This window comes from Gossypium arboreum, chromosome 10 (assembly GCF_025698485.1).
Source record: "Gossypium arboreum isolate Shixiya-1 chromosome 10, ASM2569848v2, whole genome shotgun sequence".
NCBI classification, from domain to species: Eukaryota; Viridiplantae; Streptophyta; class Magnoliopsida; order Malvales; family Malvaceae; genus Gossypium; species Gossypium arboreum.
In genome coordinates, this window is record NC_069079.1 from 24,142,137 (window position 1) to 24,151,770 (window position 9,634).

A 9,634-nucleotide genomic window follows, 5' to 3' on the forward strand; every position below is an offset into this window, starting at 1 on the left:
AATGCTTCAAAACCCTTAAAATTAGCCTTTTTTGAGTAGAATTAGTCTTGGGCTCGATAGGGACACGACTGCGTGCCACGCCCATGTGAAGGTGCTCAAGTTGTGTGTAATTCTGAATTGGTTTTTAGTCGACACGATCATGAAACACAGGTGTGTGGCCTACCCGTGTACCTCACACGGGTGTGTAGTTTACCCATGTGGAAGTGCCTAGGCCGTGTGAAATACTAAGATATGCCCATTTTGTCTGGTTTTGGCCCATTTATTGCTCTTTTCACCTTCATATGCTCACCTAAGTATAAAACATGAATTTAAAGAATTAGGAGCGTAAAATTCACTAAGTCTTATGATAAATCATCCAAAAATATGTCAAGCATGGGATAAAAATATGTATATATTGTTGTTTATCAAATATCCCCACACTTAAGCATTTGCTTGTCCTCAAGCAAAAACCTCAACTCTTAATTAAAATAAATTCTTCTCAACTTATAGTTCTCATCAATAATGTATTGAAGTAAACCACAAGTAGTCATATATTGAGAGTTTCACTAAAAGAACATTAAAGTTTCACACAATCCAAGTTGAACATTTTAATCATAAAATCATAGGTATTCCCCTTTATCTATGTAATTACCTTTAATTCCAAATCGACAAGGGTTGACATCCTCACTAAAGATTCACTCAAATCACTCAAAGTGTTTAAGGTTCAATAATTAAGCGATCAATAGTCAAACATGAAAAGTTATTACCATATGCTTGTATGAAAATCAAATCTCCACCACTATAAATGAGATGATACACGAATTAAAAAGTCTTTAACAGGGTTGTAATAGGGCTTGGGTTAAAGGTGTGGATAAAGGCTGAAAAAGAGGGTTAGAATCGAGATTAATTTAATAAATTACCAAACTTAGAAAAATAAAGCTAATTACTGAATTACAGACAAGTACCAAAATTAAAACTATTTGGAACTAATGAAGTGAGCTTTTTCTCACTATAATAACTTTAACTTATCTAAACTCTTTATAAAATGAATATAAATATACTATTTTTTTTAAGAATAAGAACAATAATGGAAAGTACATAGTAAGGAATAATTCAGCAACTGAAATGAACAAAAATAGTTAGGTAACTAATCAAATCAAATCTCGATAAAAAGGGATTCAATAAAAAAGGAAAAATTCTTAACGAATCAAAAAGGGTTAAGTTGTGGGTTAGCATTAAGGGGGAAATCAAGAAACAATGGTTAAGGCTCAAAGGGGCTCACTAAGGGTCAATTATGTGGGTAGGCTTTTTATAGGGTAAGTGGGTTAAAACCTAAGTGCCTTTATCATCTCAGTATATCAAATCAAAGGTGTGGTCTTGACATGCATGACCGAAGCAAGTTCTAGAATAACAAATCAATGTTGACACACTCATAACCAATAAAATTAGTCAGCAAGAAAGATATATGCTCTAAAAGGCTCAAAATCTCATGAAAATTATGGGTATTTGATATCAATCCCGTAAATTCAAAACTTTAAGATAATACCTCAATTCAGGGAAACAGCCAAGCAATTTTAATTCTCAGAAGTCAACTTATCATGCTTGATACTCTAATGCCTTTAAATTTTAAACAATCAATGCACAATTCCCTATGATTAAATTCAAAACATAGTAATAAAAATTATAAATCAATCAGAATTCACTCTAATAATAGTATGAGGAAATTATTTGAGAATGAGATAAAGATTTAGAGATTTTATAATAAATATATAAATAACCTCCCCACACTTAAGATGTCAATTGTCCTCAATGTGCGAAGATAGATAATAATAATAATATAAGCATAATATCAGAAGAGAGGGAGAGAAGTGAAACTGCCCTGAATTTTTGGATGAAATTCTTGGAATAGTGAAAGCTAGAGTTGTAGATAAGGCTAATGAAAGGCATGATTTTGAGCTACTAATAAGAAAATAAACACAAATGTGGAAGAGAATTAAGGGATTACTTGATAATAACCATAAAAATAAACATAGTTCAAAATATAAAACATAAATCTTAAGAAAAAAAATAAAATAAAAATAAAAAGAAATAAAATAAATGGACTCAGAGGTCCTCATCATCAGATGCGTCAGCGTCACGAAGTGGTGGTGGTGGAGGCGAGATGTGGAAGTGCTGCCAGATCTGCTGCAGAGTTCCTTGATGCTGTCGAACCTCGCAAAACGTTGTTGCTCAAAGTGAGTGAGTCGCTTGGATATATCGATCAAAGTGGCAGCAGGAGGTCGATGACTCGGTGGTGGTGGCGGTGGGTATGGGTCCTCGTGAGGGGGAGGGACATCATCAGTAATGTCCTCTTGCTCATCCTGGTCATCAGAGTGAATGAGTCTATACTGAGGGGGGTCGAATCCACGGCGTCGCTCTATCATCCTCATATGGATCATACTAGAAATTCCCTGAGGAGCCATCTGGCCTACTAGTGTGAGTGTCGATGACATCTCTAGAGTGTCAAAGAGGCCGAAGTGTCGAGCGAGACGAGTTACATAGGGACCAAGATAGATGGGACCCCTCCTATGGCGGTCCGTCTGATGGTGAAAAGCAAGCGCTATGAAGTATGCCAAATCAAAGACGTGATTAGTCAACATGCTCCAAAGATAGTATGCGTCAGTAGTGCTTACAACTTTTGTGCTCTCTCTCCTGCTAGTCAATGTGTAAGCTAATAAGGCGTAGATGTATCGTAGAGCAGGAGAAAGAGATGTTGCCTTCAAGCGACTCGCGTCATAACAGATCTGGCTAGCTGTGAGATCGGTCCAACAACATGAAAGTGAGTAATGAATGTGACGGTGGAGGTGAAGAAAGTTATTGGCACCTATAAACTCATCAGTGTAGATGCCCAAAGCTGCGCCAAACTCATGGACGTTCATATATAGCACTAAGCCACCAAGTCGGAAAGTGATAGTACTGGCCTCGTCATGGGTATTCATCACATGCTGTAGGTGGAAAGTAGTAGAAAACTCCAAGGTAAGCTCTGAATAGGTGGGCTCGATAATCACAAAGAACTAACCCCATGGGGTAGTGGTAATGAAAGTACGAACCTTATCAACTAGTTCGACCTGTTCTAATGCGGCCTAATTAATACATCGGCCCAAACCTAGCGGTCATACGCTGAGAAGCTGATATTAATCCTCATGGTTGTTCGACAGAAATTGGAGCAAAGGGTGGTGAGTTGCGGCCGAAGCGTTTGATGAGGAGGTCCCACAGGGACCTTTCCACTTTTTGGAAGCGGGGACTGTAGTCTTCTTGCCTCGTGTGTTTGTCATTGTGTGCCTAAAAATTAAAAGAATTTATTAGTAACAAGACATCACCAATATTCAATCCACATGTCTAAATAGAGAGACCCTTAGTTATAAAAATATATCTCGCACAGAATATGTACTAAAGAAGGTAGGGACCCAAAGAGCAAAAACTATATGCATGACTAATATAATGATGATAAGAAGAAAAAGTGAAACAATAATACTAATTAAGCAAAAAGATGCAAAAGAAAAAGCTAAATATTATTTTATAAGAACAACTAAACCAAAATGAAACATATGGATGCAAATAGGGGAAAATATTGTATTAATACTAAAAGTAGTAGAATAGGATAAAGTAAAGAACAAAGATGAACGAATCAGAAAACCACAACCAACAAAATAGTAATAAAGGAATAATAATCATACTTATAATAATACTACTTAATAAAAAATATAATGAATAATAACAATAAAAATAATAATGAAGAATAATAATTGAAAATAAATAAATAAATAAATATAAAAGGGTAAAAAGGGAAACCGACTATATGAAGGGTGGTCGGTCGGAAGAAAAGGTGACGGTGGCCTGGGGCAAGAGTGGGTGTTAGGGTTGCTGGTTGGGGGTGGGGGTTGTCGCTGGAGCGTGCGTAGGGTAAGGGTGAGGGTGGTGCGCGATGGCTTTTGGGGCGTGGGGTGAGGGTGACTACAGGCTAGGGGGAGGTTGTGCATAAACGAGGTAAGGATAGAAGGGTGAGGGAGGGGAGAGAGGAGTGTTGAAGGGCCGATACGATGGAGATTGGGTCGGAAAGAGGGGAGCGGCGACTAAGGGGAGGCTTTGAGGAAGAGGACAAAAGTAAAAAAAATGTTAGGGTTTGGGGGGTTAAATTGGACACGATTGTGTGAGGCCCGTGTTGGGCCACACGGTCGTGTCACACGCCCGTGTGTGGTTTAATAATTTAGGCCAGTTTTCACACGGCCTAGGACACGACCATGTGTCCAGCCTGTGTGGCTCATACGGCCATGTCGCAGGGCCATGTGCGATGTCCTTCGCTTCTCCCACGCCCGTGTTATATCCCACACGCTCGTATGTCCCGACCGCGTGGTTCACACGGCCATATTGCATGGCCGTGTGCTTCATTGTTCTCTTCTTCCACGCCCATGTGGTATCCCCCACACCAGTGTGTCCGAACACATGGCTGTGTGCCTTGCCCATAGAGCTCCCTGACTTATTTTAAATCTGAAAATTTTAGCTCCAGTTTTCACATGGCCTGGGGCACGCCCGTGTGTCCAAGCCGTGTGATCCACACGGCCGTGTCGCACGGTCGTGTCACCTTTTTTAGCTTGTGTCTGTTGATTTTGGGTGATTTAGGCCCGTTTCCACACGGCCAATGACACATCCGTGTGGGTCAAAAACCTACACTTCAACACGAAAAGAAGTAAAAATGCTAAAATAAATTGGTTAGTAGTGTTAGTGCTCAGGTTGCCTCCCGAGAAGCGCTTATTTAGAGTCTAAGCTCAACTTACCTCGTATTTGCACGATCATGGTGGCTTGAGGAGTTGAAACTCCTCATTCCTACTATCAATCTTATCAAAATAAGGTTTTAGAAGAGTACTATTTACCTTAAAAGTGCCGAATTTGGAATGAGTTACCTCGACTGTACCGTATGGGAAAATGTTAAGTACCAAAAAAGGGATTGCTCCATTAGGTTCAGGAGTGGCAACACGAGGGTCTGCTTCATCTAACAGTACTTTGTCTCCAGCCTTATGTTGATTCAATTCACCTTTAAGGTCATATGACACTGCTTTGGTTTATCGTGTATCCTCGGTTTCTCCTTAATTGTTGTTCACCATTCATCTAGTTCCTCGATTTGTAATCTTCGTTCCTCAAGAATTGTTCATTGCTCCATCATTCTATCCCTAGGGATTCCCTGCACAGAATTCTGAGCCAAAATGTTGTTTTCATGGAAAGAACTCGTAATATCATCTCGATCACTAGATAGTCTAACAAAATCACGAGCTTGAAGTTTAATCGTGTCATCACCTACATGAAGCGTTAGTTCTCCTATACCAACATCAATAATGGTTCTAGCAGTTGCTAAAAAGGGTCTTCCCAGAATTAAAGGTACGTTATAATCCTCATCCACGTTTAAGACAACAAAATCGACTAGGAATATAAATTTTTCAATTTTAACAAGCACATCTTCAATTATACCTCTAGGAAACCTAATGGTTTGATTAGCCAATTGAATGCTCATCCTAGTTTGTTTGGATTTCCCTAGTCCTTGTTGTTTAAACATCTTGTATGGCATAACATTAATACTTGCCCCTAAGTCAGCTAAAGCATTATTAACATTTAGACTACCAATTAAACAAGGAATCGTAAAACTCCCTGGATCTTTCAACTTGTTGGGTAGCTTATTCTGTAGAATGGCTGAGCAAACTACGTTTAATTCCACATGCGACGCATCATCTAACCTTCATTTATTAGCCAAGAGCTCCTTTAAAAATTTCACTGAGTTGGGCATCTGCGAAAAAGCTTCAATAAATGGTAAGTTAATATGCAACTTTTTTAAAAGTTTAAGAAATTTACCAAATTGTTCGTTGGTGTGGACTTTCTTAGTTGCGTTGGGATATGGCACACGAGGTGTATACTCTTTACTTACCGATTTCTACTTACTGTGATTCACCTCAACCTTACCTTTACTTACTACAAGTCCTTGCCTCGGTTCAGGTTCAGGTTCAACTAACCCTTCTTCATCTCGAATAGCAATTGCATGAAGTTGTTCTCTTAGGTTAGTTTCAGTGTTAATTGGCAAGCTACCTTGTGGTCTCTTTGATATCATTTTAGCCAGTAAGCCTATTTGATTTTTGAGCCCTTGAATAGATGCTTACTGGTTTTTAAGTGCTTTTTCGGTATTTTGGAAACGTGTTTCTGCTACCGAGATGAATTTCGTTAGCATCACTTTAATGTTCGACTTCTTTTCCTACTGGTAAGGTGGTTGGAAACCTGAAGGGGGTTGAGGTCTTTGATTTCCTTGACCACCCCACGAGAAATTGGGATGGTTCCTCCAACCTGCATTATAAGTGTTACTATACGGATTATTTTGAGGTCTAGAATTACTTCCCATATAGTGGACTTGTTGCTCTTCGGTGCTAGGGTTGAAGGATGGATAATCTGTGTTGTGCACTCCTCCTCCATTTGAATCACACCTCATCACTGGATGTACTTGAGTAGAACCATACAAACCATCAATCTTTTTATTTAAAAGTTCTACCTGGTTAGATAGCATAGTGACTACGTCGAGGTTGAAAACACCAGCTGCTTTTGTCGGCTTCGTTCTCATGACTTGCCACTGATAGTTATTCAGTGACATCTCTTCAATAAATTCATAAGCCTTTTCAGGTGTTTTGTTGTTTAAAGTTCCACCGACGGCTGCATCGATCAGTTGCTTTGTTGAGGGGTTCACACCATTGTAAAAAGCCTGAACCTACAGCCATAGGGGTAACCCATGGTGAGGGCATCTTCTTAATAAGTCCTTGTATCTCTCCCATGCTCCATAAAGAGTTTCTAGATCCTTCTGCACAAAAGAAGAGATATCATTCGTCAATTTAGCCTTTTTAGCCGACGGAAAATATTTAAGTAAAAATTTTTCGGTCATTTGTTCCCAAATGGTGATTGACCCTCGTGGTAACGAGTTCAACCATTGTTTAGCCTTATTCTTCAATGAGAAGAGAAACAACCGAAGGCGAATGACATCATTAAAAATGTCATTGATCTTAAAAGTGTCGCAGAATTCCAGAAAATTTGCGAAATGAGTGTTTGGATCCTCGTCCTACAAACCATCAAACTAAACAAACTGTTGTATCATTTGAATCGTGTTAGGTTTCAGTTCAAAATTATTTGCAGCAATAGCAGGTCTAACTATACTCGTTTTAGTTCTTGTTAAATTGGGCTTAGCATAATCATACATAGTACGAGGAGCAGGATCTTGATTTACTAGATTTGCAGCAACCACAGGAGGTAACGAATTATTCTGATTATCAGCCATCTCCTCGGTTGTAGTACGGATATCGTACTCTCGCTCTTCCTCTATGTATTGTAGACTTCGCCTAATTTCTCTTCAATTTTTACGAGCTGTGCTTTCTATTTCACTGTAAAAAAGTAGAGGTCTTGATGGGTTTTTTCTAGTCATAAATTATAAAAACCTATTAGAAATAAAGAAAAGAAAATTTAGTAATTAAAATAAAAACAAAATTAAATTGAAAAAAAATAAAAAAATGGCTAAAGTAATAAAAATTAAGTGTTCCTAATATCTTAGTCCCCGGTAACGGCGCCAAAAACTTGTTGGTCTCTAAACTAGCTAAAAATTCGACTAAGGCAAGTGCACCTAGCGAACAGTAGTATAAGTAAGGTGACATCGAAAATATCGTATCCACAAGGACTAAAAGTACTAGTAATTACTATCTTTTTATTATATAGCCTAAGAATTGAAGGGATGTTTTCTAAACTAAACTTAATTATCTAATTAACTAAGAACGCGACAGAAATAAGAGTTGGAAAATATTCTTTGGAAAACTGATGAAGAAGACAGTACGCAAGGAAGAATCCACCTAGACTTCACTTATTACTTCTGAATTAGACGATTTATTCACTTGAATTAATCCGTAGAAATCCCTGAAATATGTTATTATCTCTCTCGAGACGAAAAACAACTGACTCTAAGTTGATTAATTGAAATCTCTTTCTAATTAAAACCCATATTGTCGCATTAACTCGACCTATGGATTCCCTTATTAAATTTGACTCTAATCCGGTAGATTTATGTCGTCCTATCTCTAGGATTGCATGCAACTCTGCTTAATTATGGAGGATCTACTCTTAAACAGGGACTTTTGCTACACTGAAAATGCACATCAAATCCTGAATTAATATCCTGAAATATTAAAACAAGGATTAAATCTCACAATTAAGAATAAAAACAAGTATTTATCATATAATTGAAATAGTAATAAGATCCGTCTTAGGTTTCAATGTCCCAAGGTATTTAGGGAATTTAGTTCATAATAATAGAGGAAAACATCTTAAAATTGGGACAACAACATAACATAAAGAAACTCAAAGAACTTCTAAGAAAATTGAATGAGATCTTCAGTCTTGAAGGAGATCCTGCTTCCAAGCTGATTCCGATGGCTGTTCTTCGAGTATTTTCTGCTTTCTACTCCACGTCCCCCTTTTAATCCTCTTCTAGGGTGTTTATATAGACTTTGGAATGCTTCAAAACCCTCAAAATTAGCCTTTTTTGTGTAGAATTAGTTTTGGTCTCGATAGGGACACGGCCGTGTGCCACGCCCGTGTGAAGGTGCTCAAGCCGTGTGTAATTCTGAGTTGGTTTTTAGTTGACACAGCCATGACACACGGGTGTGTGGCCTACCCTTGTGCCTCACACGGGCGTGTGGTTTACCCATGTGAAAGTGCCTAGGCCGTGTGAAATACTGAGATAAGCCCATCTTGTCCGGTTTTGGCCCATTTCTTGCTCTTTTCACCTTCCTATGCTCACCTAAGTATAAAACTTGAATTTAAAGGATTAGGAGCATCAAATTCACTAAATCTTATGATAAATCATCCCAAAATATGCCAAGCATGGGATAAAAATATGTATATATTATGGTTTATCACATATAACACTTACCAAACACACAAAAACATGTACATCATTTGTAAACCAAATCCCATGACTAAAGTCATGGTTCAAAACTTATCATCATCTGACTAGCCTATACATGCCATATACCATATTTACAAGGCTTCAAAAGTACCAACTAGTTGATAGATAGTGTGATGATGCTTCCTGACGATCTCCGACTCTGAGAACTTTAGAAAGCTCTGAAAAAACTTAGAGAAATTTTCATGAAACAGGGTCACACGCCCGTGTGGACATAGAGACATGCTCGTGTGTCTTCAACACGCCCGTGTCTTTAGGCTGTGTAACTCTCTATTTATGACATCAACAAAACAAATTGATCCACATGGCTCAGCCACACGCCCGAGTGCGAAGCCGTGTCCTGCACACTACTGAGACACATGGCCGTGTCTCTGCCCGTGTAGCCAACACTTAGGCTATTTTCCAAGCCTTATGTTGTCCTTAATTCTCTCCCATACTTATACACATTATAGACACACATTATAACATCAATTTAATGGTTAATCATCCTTTAGTAAAATTCCGTTAAAGCATTTACATGTTGTCATACATGTGTTTATTACCTATACTCATGTTACACCAAGTTAGACATTCCAATTCATATTCTACAATTTTCCATATTCAATCATTATCAACTTACTACCATGCCACACATTCATTCCA

At 38.2% G+C, this 9,634-nt stretch overlaps 1 non-coding gene across 1 annotated transcript; it reads left to right on the plus strand.

Moving 5' to 3' along the window:
• The first annotated feature begins 6,773 nt into the window (after positions 1–6,773).
• LOC128282733 (small nucleolar RNA R71) lies at positions 6,774–6,880 on the plus strand. Its single transcript, XR_008273088.1, has one exon. It is a non-coding gene; the product is annotated as a small nucleolar RNA R71 (small nucleolar RNA).
• Positions 6,881–9,634: the final 2,754 nt, after the last annotated feature.